This window comes from Mirounga angustirostris, unplaced genomic scaffold, assembly GCF_029215605.1.
Source record: "Mirounga angustirostris isolate CCGP_5_RB_7025 unplaced genomic scaffold, mMirAng1.0.hap1 SCAF_6, whole genome shotgun sequence".
Lineage (NCBI taxonomy): Eukaryota > Metazoa > Chordata > Mammalia > Carnivora > Phocidae > Mirounga > Mirounga angustirostris.
The window spans coordinates 96880814-96897354 of record NW_026991714.1 but is presented as its reverse complement, the minus strand read 5'-3'; the positions used below and the strand labels follow the sequence as shown (position 1 = coordinate 96897354).

The window sequence follows — 16541 nt, the reverse complement described above, 5'->3', positions numbered from 1 at the left end:
AATTCGTGCATGGTTAAGATATCAATTCATACATATAGTCCCTTGTTTTATTTTGCTTTTCATTTTTATGGATTCTTTTTAGTTTGAATTAACTTTAATGATTATTTAAAACATTATTATAGTTTCAAAGTCAAAACCTCCAAGTAAAGCACATTTGGAAAACTCTAGCTTCTCTACCTTGTCCCTCATTCCTGGATGTCACCATTTTTATTAGTTTTTGGTTTAACTTTCCTTTCTTTTTAAAATATGTATAGGTATACGTCTATATGTGTATTCCTGTTTCTCCTTTCTTTGATAAAAGGCAGCATAGTATAAATGCTTAAACACCTTGTTTCTTTTTACTGAAACAATATATCCTAACAGTATTTAGTAATATTCCTCATTCTTTTTACAAAGCCCCTAAAAGTCATGGCATTTTGGGGAGCAACATGCAATATTTACATTTGGTTTTTTAAAAGAAGTATCTTGTGCTAAGCTTATTGGGGCTCTATGTTATTGTGACAGTGCTTAGCAGGTGCTGTTCTAGTGCTTTATATGTATTGCCTCTCTTAGTCCTCATAACTTCCTTCTAAGAAAGAAATTGTGCTATCTCCATTTCTTATCGAGGAAAAGAAGGCATAACGAGATTAAATGACTTTACCAGGGTTTGTAGATAGTGAATGGGCAGGGCTGGATTTACACCTAGGCATTCTGACTCCAGGGTGGATGCTGTTAATGACTCTTACCACCTCTCCCGGAACATAGAAAAAGAAAGAAAGAAACAGAAGGAGATAATGCATTTGAAGAAAACATGTAGAAGAACACTTTATATTAAGAAATTTTTAGTCATTAACATTTTCCCCACCTAATGAACAAATCTTATTTGATTTTAGTGACAATACGTTTTGATCTACTTCACAAAATTTTTGAATATTCTTTAAGGACGTGGTTGAAGATTTGTTGATATCCAATGCTTGACAGATGAGGTATCTGAAGTCTTGGAAGAGGCAGGAGATACAGGGGGTTGATAATAAGTAGGAGCTGCAACTCTTGTCTGCTGTCTCACACAATAAAGTGTGAGAGTTGAAGCAGAGTTCTGGGGCCTTTGAGATCCAAAGTAACCAGTGGTCACTCTGAAGACATCATATTTAATTCTAAACACTTCTAAGCCTGAAAAAGGCTGGGTCTAGTTCTGACTGTGCGTTAGCATAGCTACTTCTAAACAGGTCATCCTCACTTACTTTTTCCTTTCACTTTTCCCTCTACAGTTCTCACAGATGGTGTAGTTCCATTGATATATGGCTGTTCATTGGACTACTTCTAATTTTATTGTGAATTTCTTCTTCTTCTTCTTCTTCTTCTTCTTCTTCTTCTTCTTCTTCTTCTTCTTCTTCTTCTTTTTTGGTATTTACCAAGGAACTGATCATTTTTCTAATCTTCTTGCAAATGAAAAGTCTACTGTATATACATGTAATATTTGAAAATACCCGCTTCAAGGGAAACAAGATTTTAAAAATTCAATGCCACAGTTAATTGGCTTCAGTTATATATAAAAAGCAGAAACTGCTGAATCTTATGCCTTTCCTTTCTTTGTTGAGATTATTGTGCTTTAAAAAAATCTGCGTTAAAATCTGAAATGTAAATAAACTGAAAAATATGATCAGAAAAATAATTTTGAATGTCTTAATTAAAATATGAATCTACACAAATATGGAGATAAAAGTAACTAGTTTTTCAGTTACTATCTAAGTAGGAGCCTACACTTAATGTTTTATTTTTATTATCTACTTAGTTTTTTAACTTTCTAGTTATAAAAATCTTTTGTTTATACTGTATTAAGTTGCTGTTGTTTTATGTTTTTTCTTGTGTCTGTTTTTTTAGATTTATTTGAGAGAGAGAGAGAGCATGCTCATGCTCTTCACTCACGAGGGCTGGGGAGGGGCATAGGGAGAAAAGCAGACTCCCTGCTGAGTGCAGAGCCCTATGCGGGGCTCAATCTCAAGACCCCAAGTTCATGACCTGAGCCGAAACCAGGAATCGTATGCTTAATGGACTGAGCCACCCAGGTGCCCCTTCTTGTATCTTTTTAATAACTTTTTAAGAATCTCATCTATGTAGAAATAAGCTTAACTGAAGTTAGACATTGTGTAATATTTATCTGTTTTTGAGGGGAAAGGTGAAGGAAGTGAAACTTGTAGAATAGAATAAACACTCATAAAAGAAGACATAGGAAAGAATAACTTAAACACAGGAAATCAGGGTTCTGGATAATCTCAATAATTTAGAGTGATAAAGTAGATAGAATATAGTTTCTGGTATCTGAGTCATGAGTTCTTTACAAATGAAAGATAGCATCCCTACTGCAGGAAACCTACCAATTTTTTCTTTCTGCCTCTGCCAGAGGGTCCCTTTGGACTTAGTTTTGATTGGCTATGATTCTTTAGACAATACCTGTAACAAATCAGAAGAACTTAGTATATAGTCTTACAGAAAAATAATTGTAGAGTATTTCATTCAGTACTAAAATGATTGATCTTGTATTAAATTCTAGTGTATTAGATTTCTTTCCATTGTTTTCTTGGATGGAGTAAATGTAATCCTCTAATCTTATCCCAGAGGTCTTGCCTTCTTTGCCTTTATCATCACCCCATTTATTAGCAGCTAGTAAGTACAAGTCTCTGTAGCTATCTTGCAGTTACCAGTATGAATTCCTGTTAGGCATATTAATTATGATTTTTATTTCTCTACAGTGCTTGATTCCAATTCTGTTCACTTGGTTTTCTACTTTAAAATTTTGCTGCCTGCAATATTCTCTTGGCCATCGCCTCTAAAAAGTTTGCACATTAAATTATGCTTCAGAATCATTTCATTAAATACCTTTTATTAATGATCTCCTGGTTGTTAGGGTGGTTACATGCAATTATTTGCAACAGTCTAAAAGAACCCAGCGGGCCCACAATAGAGTAGCTATTCCTACTAAAATATACCTTCTCATTGGGAACCACTTGTTAAATAGTTTACTTGCTCTCCTGTGTAGGCATGCAACCAGTGCAAGCAATGAAAAGGTACAGGGCATCTTGGATACTTCTGAATTTCAAATTATTTTCTGATGTCTTTTCAAATCTTCCTATAAAGCTTTATGAAGCTTTTCTATGATAGAAAACTGCACACAAGCACCCCAAGGGTCAGGCCTTTCCTAACCTAAGCTTAATGGCTTTGCTGTGTGAGCTAAGATCATTTATAAAAATCACAGAAGCACAGATTCATCTGTTACCATGTATAGTAACATCTCAAAGAGACAACTAAACATGACAGTTGAGGGGACTTGCAATTGAGAGAGAGAAAGAAAATCCATGAGCAGAGTTGAGAGCCATATAATTATCCTCATTCACACTGTGACTAGTTTTAAAGTGATTTATTCAAAATGGTTACCCATGTACTCTTAGTCACCTCCTTTCTTGACTACGTGCTAATTCTGATTTTGGCGTTTGTCTATAGAATATATTTGTTCTGCCTCTTGAAAGAGAATTTTGCTGCATTTTCAGTGGTGTTTAAATCAGTTAATCATATTTCCCAATTATCCCATAACATTAGTTATTTGAATTTCAAGTTGCAATGTTCTTAGAGAAAGCTTAATATCTTCATTATACATATAGTCATTGTTAGCTAATTAACATCCTGAATGCTGCAGTTTAACCCAGGGTGCCACTATTTCTGGCTTATTTTTTAATTAAAAAAATATAATTTTTTATAATTTTATTTATATTTATAATAAATACAAATTTATAATTTAAAAATTATAATGATATTTAAAAATATCATTGTTGAATTCTACTTAATAAGAAGCCCCCTTTGAAAGTGTCCATGCACCATATAAATGCATCACAGTTCTCATCTCTCAGTTTATAAATAAAAGCACCCTTGAATGTTTTCCAAAAGAGTAATGCAATTTACAATATAGTTAATGAAAATTAAGCTATATTGGTTTTCCTGGAGGAAAATTGCACTACATAATTAATTTTAAAAATCACTGTTTATTTCTTCAGTTTGTTGAGAAACAAGAAACAGATTCAAAATAATAAAGCTAAGAGAACACATTGCATTTTGACATTTTCTGTAATTAAAAGATCAGTGCCTCAGAAACAGTTTTATCTTGTTTGAGTTGCCATTTTAGTTGCCATTGTACTTAAGACTTTTTTTCTCCTTTCCTTAAATAGGCATTCTCATCTTTTAAATACAAGATGTAAAGGAGCTGCAATTATTTTTGTTATTAAAATAAGTATCTTGCAGTTTTACTAATTTTAACATTTAGGTTTTGATATTTTAATTTAGTGATTATTATACAATGTACAAAGCCACGAATCAACATAAGGCAGAGAGGTAAAGTGATGTGTGCTCGGTTACATGTTGGGCAATGGCATAACCGGTACCAAAACTCAGGCCTCTGAATATCCAGTCTAATGCTTTTTCCCTTATCTGGACTTTTGGCGCCTTGTGATCACTTGATTTGTGGTATCCCAGAAAATACACATTCAAGGTTCCTCCCGTCTGTCCATGGCCTGATAGCTCATTTCATTTTAGCACTCAATAATATTCCATTGTCTGGGGTGCCTGGTTGGCTCAGTCAGTAGAACATGTGATTCTTGATCTCAGGGTCATGAACTCAAGCCCCACATTGGGTGTAGAGATTACTTCAAAAAAGTCATATTCCATTGTCTGTATGCACCACAGTTTATCCATTTACCTACTGAAGAACATCCTGGTTGCTTCTGAGTTTTGGCAATTATGAATAAAATGATTATAAAATCCACGTGCAAGTTTTTGCATGGAGATAAGTTTTCAGTGCCTTTAGGTAAGGAGTGAGATTTCTGGATTGTATCATATGGAAAGAGTATGTTTAATTTTGTAAGAAACTGATAAAGTTTTCCAAAGTCTATACCATTTTTCATTCCCTCTAGCGATGAATGAGCATTCCTGTTGCTCCACATCCTCACCAGAGTTTGGTGTTGTCAGTGTTCTGGATTTTGATCATGCTAATAGGTGTGTAGTGGTATCTCATTGTTGTTCTAATTTGCATTTTCCTGATGACATATGATGTGGAGCATGGCATCTTTTCCACAGTAACCTTTTAACAAAGTCGTTCCCTTCTTAAAATTCATCATTGACTCCCTGTTGTTTTTGAAAATCAGACTCTGTGATGGCCGGATGGTTTGCATGATTTGATACATGCATAGTTACCTCATCTTGTATTTGGTATATATTGTTGCTATAACAAATTACTACAAGCTACATATACTTAAAACACAGTGCTTAAAACAACACAAGTTTATTAACTTAGGCTTCTTGTAAGTCAGAAGTCCAACATGGGTCTCACTGGATTAAGATCAAGGTGTCAAGAAGACTGTGTTCATTTTGAGGTTCCAGAGAAGGATTTTTCTGTTGCTTAAGGGTGTACAATTCAAGTCCACAGGGTTGTAGGACTAAATGTCTCTATTTTCTTGCTGGCTGTCACCCAGGGGCCACCCTTAGTTTCTTGGTGCCTCTTTCTAGTTTTGGCACATGGACCTCTACACCGCAGAACCAGCAACAAGGGATCTACCCTTTTCAGGCTGCCAACCTGGAACCACTTTTAAGGACTTAAGTGATCAAATTAGCACCACCTGTCTAACCCAGGATAATTTTCCCATCTCAAGATCTGTAACTTTAATGACATCTGCAAAATACCCTTTTCCATGGGTTCACAGATTCCAGAGGATGTAAGAATTTTTATTTTTTTAATTTTTATTTATATACATATATTTTAAGATTTTATTTATTTGTGAGAGAGAGAATGAGAGACAGAGAGCATCAGAGGGAGGAGGGTCAGAGAGAGAAGCAGACTCCCTGCTGAGCAGGGAGCCCGATATGGGACTTGATCCCGGGACTCCAGGATCATGACCTGAGCTTCAGCTTATCCAACTGAGCCACCCAGGCGCCCCGAGGATGTAAGAATTTTTAGAGGGCCATGATTCTGCTTATCACACATCTCATATTACCTTGATCACCATCTCCAGCCACAGTGGCTTCCTTTCTGTTCTCAAACCTGTGAAGCACTTCCCTACCTCAGATACATTGAATTTCCTGGGCCTTGCTCCTTGGATTTCTTCTTCTGACTCTTTGCATGGTAATAGACTTAGTCAAAGTTGGTTCTGAAGGTAGATCCAACTGAACTCGTAAATAGGAATTTGGTGAATTGAAGCTATGAGAATTTGGGGAGAACAGAAGCCGTAGACAAGATATTGAGTCTGACAAGTATGATGGTAATACAATTTCTCAAACCTGCATGTTTGGACTGTTAGCCCAGGTCCCTGTTGTATTGGAAGAGGACAACTTTTGGGCATGTTAATTTTTTTTTTTTTCTGCAGTCAATGTGCAGAAAAATTGGGGTAAGAAAAAAAGTATATGAGGGTTTATCAAAAGTAATCATGAAACTGCATTTGCCTTCTTCTCTAATGCTAGCTCTTTTGTTTTAGCTGAGGGGTTGGTAGGCTACTGATTTTGAAACAGAATCACACAAAGAAAGAAGGCATTGCTTATGAGAGAGGATAAAAACACCAGTTATTTTTCAGACAGAAGTTTGTTTTATATTATATTCTCCTGACTCTCCAAGGATTTCTTTCCCACCTAAAGATGAGCTCTTAAGTGTCAATCTTGATCTTTTTGCATGGAGAATGAGCAAATATATATTGCATAATTGTTAACTAGCAAGCCAGTGAAGCGTATAGAATAGTCAGTGGTGTGACAGCCCTCCTAGTCTGATGAAACACCATAGATATCCATCACCTGGTATTAGAAAATGCAATACAGTCCTTAGAAATGTCATTGCTGTTTTCAACTTAACATTTTTTGGGACTGGTGAATCAATTAATCAAAGTCTCTCTTTTAAAACACTATAGTTTTTTTTTAAAAGATAAACAAGTCTGCTTCAGGATTTGAAGTTTGATGGATTGAAGAAGGAAAGCTTTCCCCTCTTTATATTCTGGTAAAGGGAAGCCTTGCACTTAATTTCATTTCTTCACATTAGCTAGGGAAAATGTTGTATCTCAAGATATGACCTGATATGTAACAGTGGAATGAGCAGTCTAAAGTAGGATATGATTTGGAATTAAGGGAAGGGGTTGCAAATGTGGAAGAGGATGAGACATTACAATGAATCCTAGCCTCTCTGTAAAATCTAGCTACTGACTGCTTGCACTTGTTAAGGCTGTTGATTGTTAAGGGTGTTGGCAGAAGAAAAGTGAATCAGGTGGTTCTGAGAGTGGTATTTAAGGTGTTGATGGAGAATCCGTGAGCAGGGGGTGATGAGGAAGACACTGATGGTCCCTGGAGATGGCAATATAGGCAGAGTGAGGCAGTACCTTGCTTCTGAGGGCCTAACACAGAATTCAACAGATGGGTCCAGGTGTCAGGAGTGTGACCAAGATGGCAGCTGAACTTGGGGATGGGGTGAAATACCTGACTGCAGAACCAAAAAACAATATGGTTGATTTGATGTTCAGTCACAGATCATTGAGCCAGAGCTTCTTCCATGAGTCCATCCTTGAGGAGATCACAACAGGATTTGTCATAGTGAGATTATTGAGTTTATAAATGGAGGTTAAGGAGCCCAGCTACAGGGAGATGAAAAAACTATTACAGAATATTCTCCAAAACTTGTCGCTTAAATTTTTTTTTTTTTTTTACTCATTTCTAGCCCCCTCTCCTTTACAATCCTACTTTTTAACCCACTTCTGTCCCTTTTCTTTCTCTTCTTTGATTCATGGCAAACAGGAGTAGAGGCTGAGGGTATAGGGGCAGTAAGGAAAAGAAGGGAACCTTCTTTCTGTTTTTAACCTTTGGGAAGTCTTGCCATAGACCTTTCTATATATTTTTGAATGGGGATGTTACAAATGATCATCAAGTGAAGAAAGTCATATTATCCAGTTGGGCAAACAAGGATTGGGTTATCAGTCACTGGTGTGATCAATTTATTTTCTTAAGGAAACACAGGGTGTCTGTCCTTTATAGCATCAGCTGTGACACCAGAGATGCATGACAAAGAATCTTCCCAAGTTATTTCCTTTTTCTCCTTCTTCTATCCTTTATTCTGCAGTTTTATTTTTCCTCTTTCTTTTGATTTTAAAATTTGTACTGAATGCACAAGAGGGCTAAAATACAACTTTTTCTTGGTGCAGAGACTTGCCACCCAGTTGGCATTTTTATTATAAGAACAATTACCTGGGGAGGTGATTTACTGGCAAGAACAAAATCAGTATATCCTATTATCTCCCAGTGTTTCCCTAACAACTCTCTAGGACATAGTATATGGAATTCAGAGGGGGCTTGAGTATACAATCAGGGCATCCTGAAAACCTGAACAAGGAAAATTGAAAAATGGAACTTCAAATATCTGTATCTCTTTATAGTAGATACAGTTGCTTATCAAGATGTAAAAATGTAAATAACATTTTGCCTTAAGATAAATAGGTAAAGGGATATTATATGTAATTATTAGCCTTAGAATAATGCAGTCCACATTAATAACATCACAGCATTATGACCTGTCTTATTAAACTATGTAAAATAGCAAAAGGACTCTACTTGACTTTGCATGAGGCATTATTGCTTTAGGTGCTTGGGTGCCTTTTAGTACGTCATATGGAGTGCTGTCAAACTCTGTAATAACCTGGGAAAATGAATTCATTCTCAAACTGGTATTTTTTTTCTTTCCTTCAAAAAAGAGTTATTATAAACACTTTATGACACACACCCCCCGCCTTTTCTTTACCGTAACCCTTTCCCATGTTCTTATGCAGTTACCCAGTGCCCTCCTGGTATTTCTGGGTGCTTAAGATTATTTACTCTTATGCATCATTGAGCCCTACAATCTGGAACTTTTACTATTTGTCTTCCTTTTTTTTTTTTTTTTTTTCCCTATATGAGTTATCCATTGCTGTATAGCAGCTGTAAAACCTAGTGGCTTAAAATAATACGCATTTATTATCTCAGTTTCTGTGGGTCAGGAGTTGGGGAGTAGCTTAGCTGGGTGTTTCTGGCTCAGGATCTCTCAGGAGGTTGCAGTCAAGCTGTTGATGGAGGCTACAGTCATGTGAAAGCTTGACTGGGGCTCAGATATCTGCTTCCAACATGGCTCACTCACAAGGCTCTTGGCAGGAGGCCTTTTGATAGGGCAGCTGGCTTTTCCCAGAGTGAGTGATGCCTTTTATCCCTGAATCTTGGAATTCATACACCATCACTTCTTCCATATTCTATTCATTGGAAGAAAGTCACTAAATCCAGCTCACTGTCAAAGAAAGGAAAATCAAGCTGTCTTGAAGGGAGGAGTATCAAATAATTGGTGAGCTTATTTTTTTTTTTATTTTTTTAAAATTTTTATTTATTTGACAGAGAGAGACACAGCAAAGAGAGGGAACACAAGCAGGGGGAGTGGGAGAGGGGAAGCAGGCCTCCCACCGAGCAGGGAGCCGGATACAGGGCTCCATCCCAGAACTCTGGGATCATGACCTGAGCTGAAGGCTGTCGCTTAACGACAACCCATCTATGTCTTCACCTGTCTCGTGTCTAATGGCTTTATTAGTTCAAGATGAAATTACTAATAATTGAGAGTAATTGTGTTAAAATATTTAGTTTCTTTGGGTAACATAGTATAAAGATTAAAAAAGCATTCAGCCAGTTCATATTGTGGCTCTGCCATTTATTGATTATATGACTTTGGGAAAGTCATTTAACCTTTATAAAACTTACTTTCATCAACTGTTAAATGGGGATTTTGATATCTACCCTTCAAGATGTAATAGAGTTGAAGTCATGCATGTAAAGCAACTAAAACAGAGTTTTTCATGTAACAGGTTCACAATTGGTAGCTATAATAACAACAACACTAATTATTATGGTAGCCATTGCATTGTATTTGGGAACCCTGTATTTTAATGACATTGACCTAACTCAAAGAAATTTCTAAATGGTGGAAATTACTGTGCAAATGGGTATGAAGCAACATTTATTATCAGAGCTCTCCTCAGCTCAAAGGCTCCATCCCCCACTCAGCTGGTCCCTAGGTGATCCAGCCCAGAGGCTTTAGTGTCTTTTCAGTCAAAATGTCAGTCAGTGTAAGGTCCTGGCTATGAGCCGCTGCTCTACTACCTATGAGCTATGTGGTCTTAGGCAGACTTTTCAACCTTTTTTAAATCATCTTTCCTCATATATAAATTTAGGGATTCTTATTCCCTTTTTGCAGCATAGTGAATCAGTTGTAATAGAAACAAACTGATACCTTCTTTTGTTTAAGTCAATAGTTCCCATGTAGGGCTGTTCACTGGAATCCCCAGGAGCACTTTAAAAAATCCTGATGCCTAGTCCCCATCCCAGAGATTTTGATTTAATTGTTCTGGAGGCTTCATTGTACCTACACATTTGTGATTTTTAAAAGGTCCCCAGGTATTTCTAATGTGCTAAGATATTACACTGGTTTAGGTTGATAATTTTATCTCTTACATCAATCATTAGACCCAGTGGTCTAAATCAATTAGATTATAATTAAAATAGTCTAAAAACACTTATTTGGATCTTATCTTTCTATGCTTTTGATCTTTCATTTTTGTTTTTTCTCTTGATAAATAGTTTTATTTTTCTCAGTATACATTTGACCCATTTGTTCTGTGCTTTGGATCTTATCTTTCTATGCTTTTGATCTTTCATTTTTGTTTTTTCTCTTGATAAATAGTTTTATTTTTCTCAGGATACATTTGACCCATTTGTTCTGTGCTTCCTGATTTTATTATTCTTGCTTTGCCCAAACCCCCAAGTCCCTTGTGCTAAGGTCATATATTCTACTTTTTAAAATAAGAAAGGAATAAGCAAGTATAAATTCATGTTGTTGCTTTTAGATGATTATTCTTCCAGCAGGAAAGATGACACCATGTTGCTTTGGTGGAAGTAGATGGGCATCCTGCATGCTTCATAAGAACCATTGATGAACGGTGTCATTGGCACTCTGGACTACATATTAACAATAGTGCACATAACAGATGGAGCTGAGTGTAGGCAGTCAAGTGTTCAAGCTCTGTCTCTGAATTGACTAATGGTTTTGATGGCAGAAATTCAAGGCCAAAGCACTGGGATGCCAGTCTTTTTGTTGTATTGAATGCTGCAGTTAAAGCTATGAGACTACTCCCTTTCTGCTCTAACTCAAACTTAATTAATTTTGAATTAAAACAAATAGTTTCCATGACCACATGAGGTACATTTTGGGTTTGGCTCGTCAGGATTAGTGTAATGACGTCTCCACCCCTTGGTTATTCCCCACAAAAGACCCCTAAGAAGCCAATTTAAAATGCCATCAAGTGGCATGTTGCTGTTAAATATTTTGATATGTATAGGGCATATTCATATCCGTGTCCTACATAGAGAATCTGTAGGTGTCCTGTTGGAAAATGCCAGTGACCTAATGTAGCATAGAATCAGTATGGGCATTTGGCACTTGTCCACAACTCTAAGAAGGTCATTTGTCAGGGCTTTCAGAAGTATTTCAGGCCAGGTCTTGTCTAAAATAAAGATACAGTTCAAGATGTAGTTTTCAGATGAAAGTTTTTAATCATACCTTAGCTGGTTATTGTTCTCATAATTAGTTCTACTGGTTAAAGCTCAGTCCTAATACATCCAAGATCATGGCTTTAGTTTCCATGTGGGTTATTTAGCTTTATTCTATCTCATTATCACAGATTGTTCTTTTAATCCTGCTAGGGGCCTTGCAAGTGTCTTCCTTCTGGAAAAAAAAATGTATATAATTACTTTTAGATTTTGTATGCCAATACTCTGCATTCCCTACATTGGAAGACCATGCAACTCAGATTACTTGGCTGCATGTGTGGACACCAGCATATGATCTTGAGTAAATTGGAACTGAGTTAGTGTAAACTCTCTCTTGGGTCATTTTCACCCTGTTTGCTTCCTTTTAGAGACTCCAAGAGTAAAAATATTCATGAGTGTAGGAACAGGGTAATTATAATGATCTGACTAGTGGTTTCATTGAATACATGGAAAAAAATGAAAATGAAAACACAATGGTCCAAAGCCTTTGGGATACAGCAAAAGCGCCATAAAAAGGAAGCATATAGCAATACAGGCTTACCTCAAAAAACAAGAAAGATCTCAAATATATAACCTATCCTTACACCTAAAGGGGGTAGAAAAAGAACAACAAATGAAGCCTAAAGCCAGCAGAAGAAGGGAAATAATAAAGATTAGAGCAGAAATACATGATATAGAAACTAAAAAAACAAGGGGACACATCATGAAACTAGGAGCTGGTTCTTTGGAAAAATTAATAAAATTGATAAACCCCTAGTCAGACTTATCAAAAAGAAAAGAAAAGGGACTCAAATAAACTCACAAATGAGAGAGGAGAAATGACAACCAACAGAAATACAATTGTAAGAGAATATTATGAAAAACTGTATGTCAACAAATTGGACAACCTGGAAGAAATGGATAAATTCCTAGAAACATATAAACTACCAAAACTGAAACAGGAGGAAATTGAAAACTTAAACAGACTGATAACCAGCTAAGAATTGAGTCAGTAATCAAAAATCTCCCAACAAACAAAAGTCCAGGGCCACGTGGCTTCATAGGGGAATTCTACTGACATTTAAAGAAGAATTAATATCTATTCTTCTCAAACTATTCAAAAAAGCAGAAAAGGAAGGAAAGCTTCCAAATTCATCCTATGAAGGCAACATTACCCAGATACCAAAACCAGTTAAAGACTCCACTAAAAAAAGAGAACTACAGGCCAATATCCCTGATAAACATAGATGAAAAAATTCTCAACAAAATTCTAGCAAATCAAATCCAAGAGTACATTAAAAAATCATTCATGGCGCCTGGGTGGCTCAGTTGGTTAAGCAACTGCCTTTGGCTAAGTTCATGATCCTGGGGTCCCGGGATTGATTCCCACATCGGTCTCCCTGCTCAGCAGGAAGCCTGCTTCTCCCTCTCCCTCTGCCTGCCACTCCCCCTGCTTGTGCTCTCTCTCATTGTCAAATAAATAAATAAAATCTTTAAAAAAAGAAAAAAACATTCACCATGATAAAGTGGGATTTATTCCTGGGCAGCAAGGGGGTTCAATATTCACAAATCAATCAACGTGATACACCACATTAATAAAAGAAAGGATAAGAACTATCTGATCCTTTCAATAGAGGCAGGAAAAGCATTTCACAAAGTACAACATCCATTCATGATAAAAACCCTCAACAAAGTAGGGTTATAAGGAACATACCTCAATATAACATATACAAAAGACCCACAGCTAATATCATCTTCAATGGGGAAAAACTGAGAGATTTTCCTCTAAGGTGAAGAACAGGACAGGAATGTCCACTCTCACCACTTTCCTTTAACATAGCACTGGAAGTCCTAGCCTTAGCAATCAGACCACACAAAGAAATAAAAGGCATTCAAATCCGCAAAGAAGAAGTCAGTCTTTCACTATTTGCAGGTGACGGGATACTCTATATAGAAAATCTTTAAGTGTAATGTTTTAGTGCCATTATTAAAGTCACTGGCAAATTCTGGGTCCTACCTACTTTTAGGTTTGCTAAGACCAGGGTCCTTAAAGTCCCTGAGCACAGCTATCAATTCTGACACAGTTATCTTTGTATTAGTAAGAAGAGATGAGGCTCTGTTTGAATAATGAACCCTAACACATCAATAGCTTAACATATACAAGTTTTACTTATGCAAAGTCTCGTGTCTTCTCAGTGGCTCTCCAGGACACTTTCTTTGAGAAGTGACTTAGGGAGATCCTCTGCTACCATTCTGTGAAGCTGTCATCTCAACATGTAGCTCCTCGGTCTCTACAGCAGGGAAAAGAGAGAGACCGCCTGAGCTTACACCTATTCTGCTTCCAGCTCATAGTTTAGAACTCACTGGGGAAGGTGTGCCCGGGAAGAGGAGGATGAAGGAGGACCTGTAAGCACAGAGCACATGTTGCCACACTGTCACTTCATTCTCTTCATTTCCCTTCTCTGAGCTTCACCTCATATTTCATTGCTTGCAGGTATCTCCAAACTAGTCTTCCTGGCTCTGGTGTCTGGCGTCTTCAGTACATTCTCAACATTGTTGTCAGAGTCATCTTATAACACTGTTTTCATCATATCAGTTTTCTGCTGCAGTATCTTCAACAGGTGCTCTCCATTACTTATAAACACAGTCCAAATTCCTCAGTGTGTGTCATATTAAGACTTTATGGTTTGGCTGGGTTATATTCCTAAGCTCAGCACTATGCTTCTCCAACATGAACACTCAACTTGAATTCTCAACTCCACCCATACTCATGGTCTCTTAAACACACCTTAGCTAGGTCTACCTCTGCATGATTATTTTCACTATTTCTTCTACCTCTATCTATCCCTGAAGTGTTTCTGGTCCAGGAACCCAAAGCAATTGCTTTCTCTCTGCTTTATTCCCATTTCATCTATTATTTGTGTCATTCAGCTAGCATAAGCATTGCTGACGGCATCATTGCTTAACTTCTTGTGGGCGTTTGTCTTATCTCTTCTATTAGATCATTTGCAAACAGAAGCTGTATCTATTCCTGCATATCCCAAAGATCTCAGAAAAATGCTAAAAACAGTCGTGTATGGGTAAAATTTGTTGAGAAGAATGGGCACCTGAAATTGAGTAGGGAGCCCTAATTTGCTTTATGTGATCCATAAGCTCTGGTTTCATGTAGTGGTCTATTAACATTATGATGGAATTTGTATTCTTATTTCTAGTACATGTTGACAGTGTAGGATCTCTGGCTTAGAGGTCTCAGGATGAATATTGCGATTCCTAATCTTTGCTTGGTTTTTATAGAAATGAAGTTTTAAATTCTCTTCATTAGTGACCCAGGAAGGCTCATGGTTCGTGGGAGGGAATGTTTGATTTTGGATTCTGCTTTATATCAACATATTAATATCATGATTAAGAAGTGACTACACAGTTAAGAATGCAAGGCTTTGGAGCCAGAGAGCATTGGGTTTAAATTATACAACCTACACCATGTGACTGTGTGCTTTGGGGACTCACCTTCTCTGTTGAGTTTCCATAAAATGGTTATAACATCTACCTCCATCGCAAAGCCACTGAAATGATGAAATGACATAGTCTTCAAGACACTCAGCACAGAGCCTGACAGAGTTATTGCTCAAAAATGGCTAATTCTACCATTAATATATTTGCTATTTCAGAACATATCAATGTCACTTTATTTGAATCTAAAAAGCAGCATTGCCTTTGTTATTTATCTCCCTGGAATTTCTTTTTATTTTATTTTATTTTTTAAGACTTCATTTATTTGAGAGAGAGAGAGAGCACAAGCAAGGGGAGCAGGTTCCCCACTAAGCAGAGAGCCTGACTGCAGGGCTCGATCCCAGGACCCTGAGATCATGACCTGAGCCAAAGGCAGACAGACAAGCTCTCAACTGACTAAGCCACCCAGGTGTCCTCCCTGGAATTTCTTTGCAAAACAGAGGTAGGCGGAGGAGTACATTCATAGAAGGATCCATCCAGAAGAATTTTGGCATCAGGTGCCCCAACAAAGCTCACATGCTGTGGCCACAGCACAGATAAGAAAGAGCCTCCACTTTGTGGCCCGCTAGGCTGCTGGAACTGTTCCCTTCAGTGACTCCAGGGCTGGCTGAGTTATGAAAGGTATGGTTAATTGTGGGAGGAGGCTGTGATGTAACAACCTTAGTCATGGTTGCTCCTAGAATCCAGTAAAACCGTAATGGCTATTGAAAGACAAAGAGCAACTCCATTTAGAACATCAAAATAAAGAGTAAGAAAAAGTAATAAAGGGAAGACAGTTTGGTTCATGCCCAGTCTTGTTCTCTTTTACTTCCTAGCAGAGCAGCTGAAGGATAATTTAATTTGTTGTGAGTACTGGCAGTGTGCAGGGAAAAAACAGAATTTACAAATGTTTTGAATTACTGGGAAGCTTGTGAAATTGTATGCACTGTTCAGTTTTATACATTTTTATGAGTGTGATACCTTGTTTCGATAATGGGGGTCAAGGCTGCTGTGAGTGGGATTTGTAACTCCATTGTATTCTAAACAATTTAACAGATTTATCTGAGGTTTGAGGAACACAAGACTTCAGCAAGTACACAAAGCAAAATGTGGCAGATTTGATTTGATACCGAATCCAAAATGCATGTTCACAGAAAGGGGAAAAATGAAATGAAGGGACAGTGGGCCTGGTGAATGGCAATGCTTTCTTCATTTAGTTTATCCAAGCTTCTGTTTTGCCTTTCCTGACCTTCGAAAACCTAGTGCCCAGTAAGAATTGCCAAGGATTTCTTAAACTACATTTTCTTTACCCACTATAAAAACTAAAAATTTCTATAGTGGGGGAATTATGCAAAACACTGGTATCTTGGCAGCTTCAACCATTTAGGCTTTCAAACTTAGAAAAAATAAATTTTAAATATTATAAATACATATAGATCTGGATTATAAGCAAACTTTCTTAATCT

General features: G+C 37.0%; 1 protein-coding gene across 1 annotated transcript in view; it reads left to right on the top strand.

Annotated features, from left to right (window-relative positions):
- Nucleotides 1-16541, top strand: part of CTNNA3 (catenin alpha 3) — a 1789288-nt gene that overhangs the window by 773136 nt on the left and 999611 nt on the right. The gene's annotated exons all lie outside the window — the stretch shown is intronic.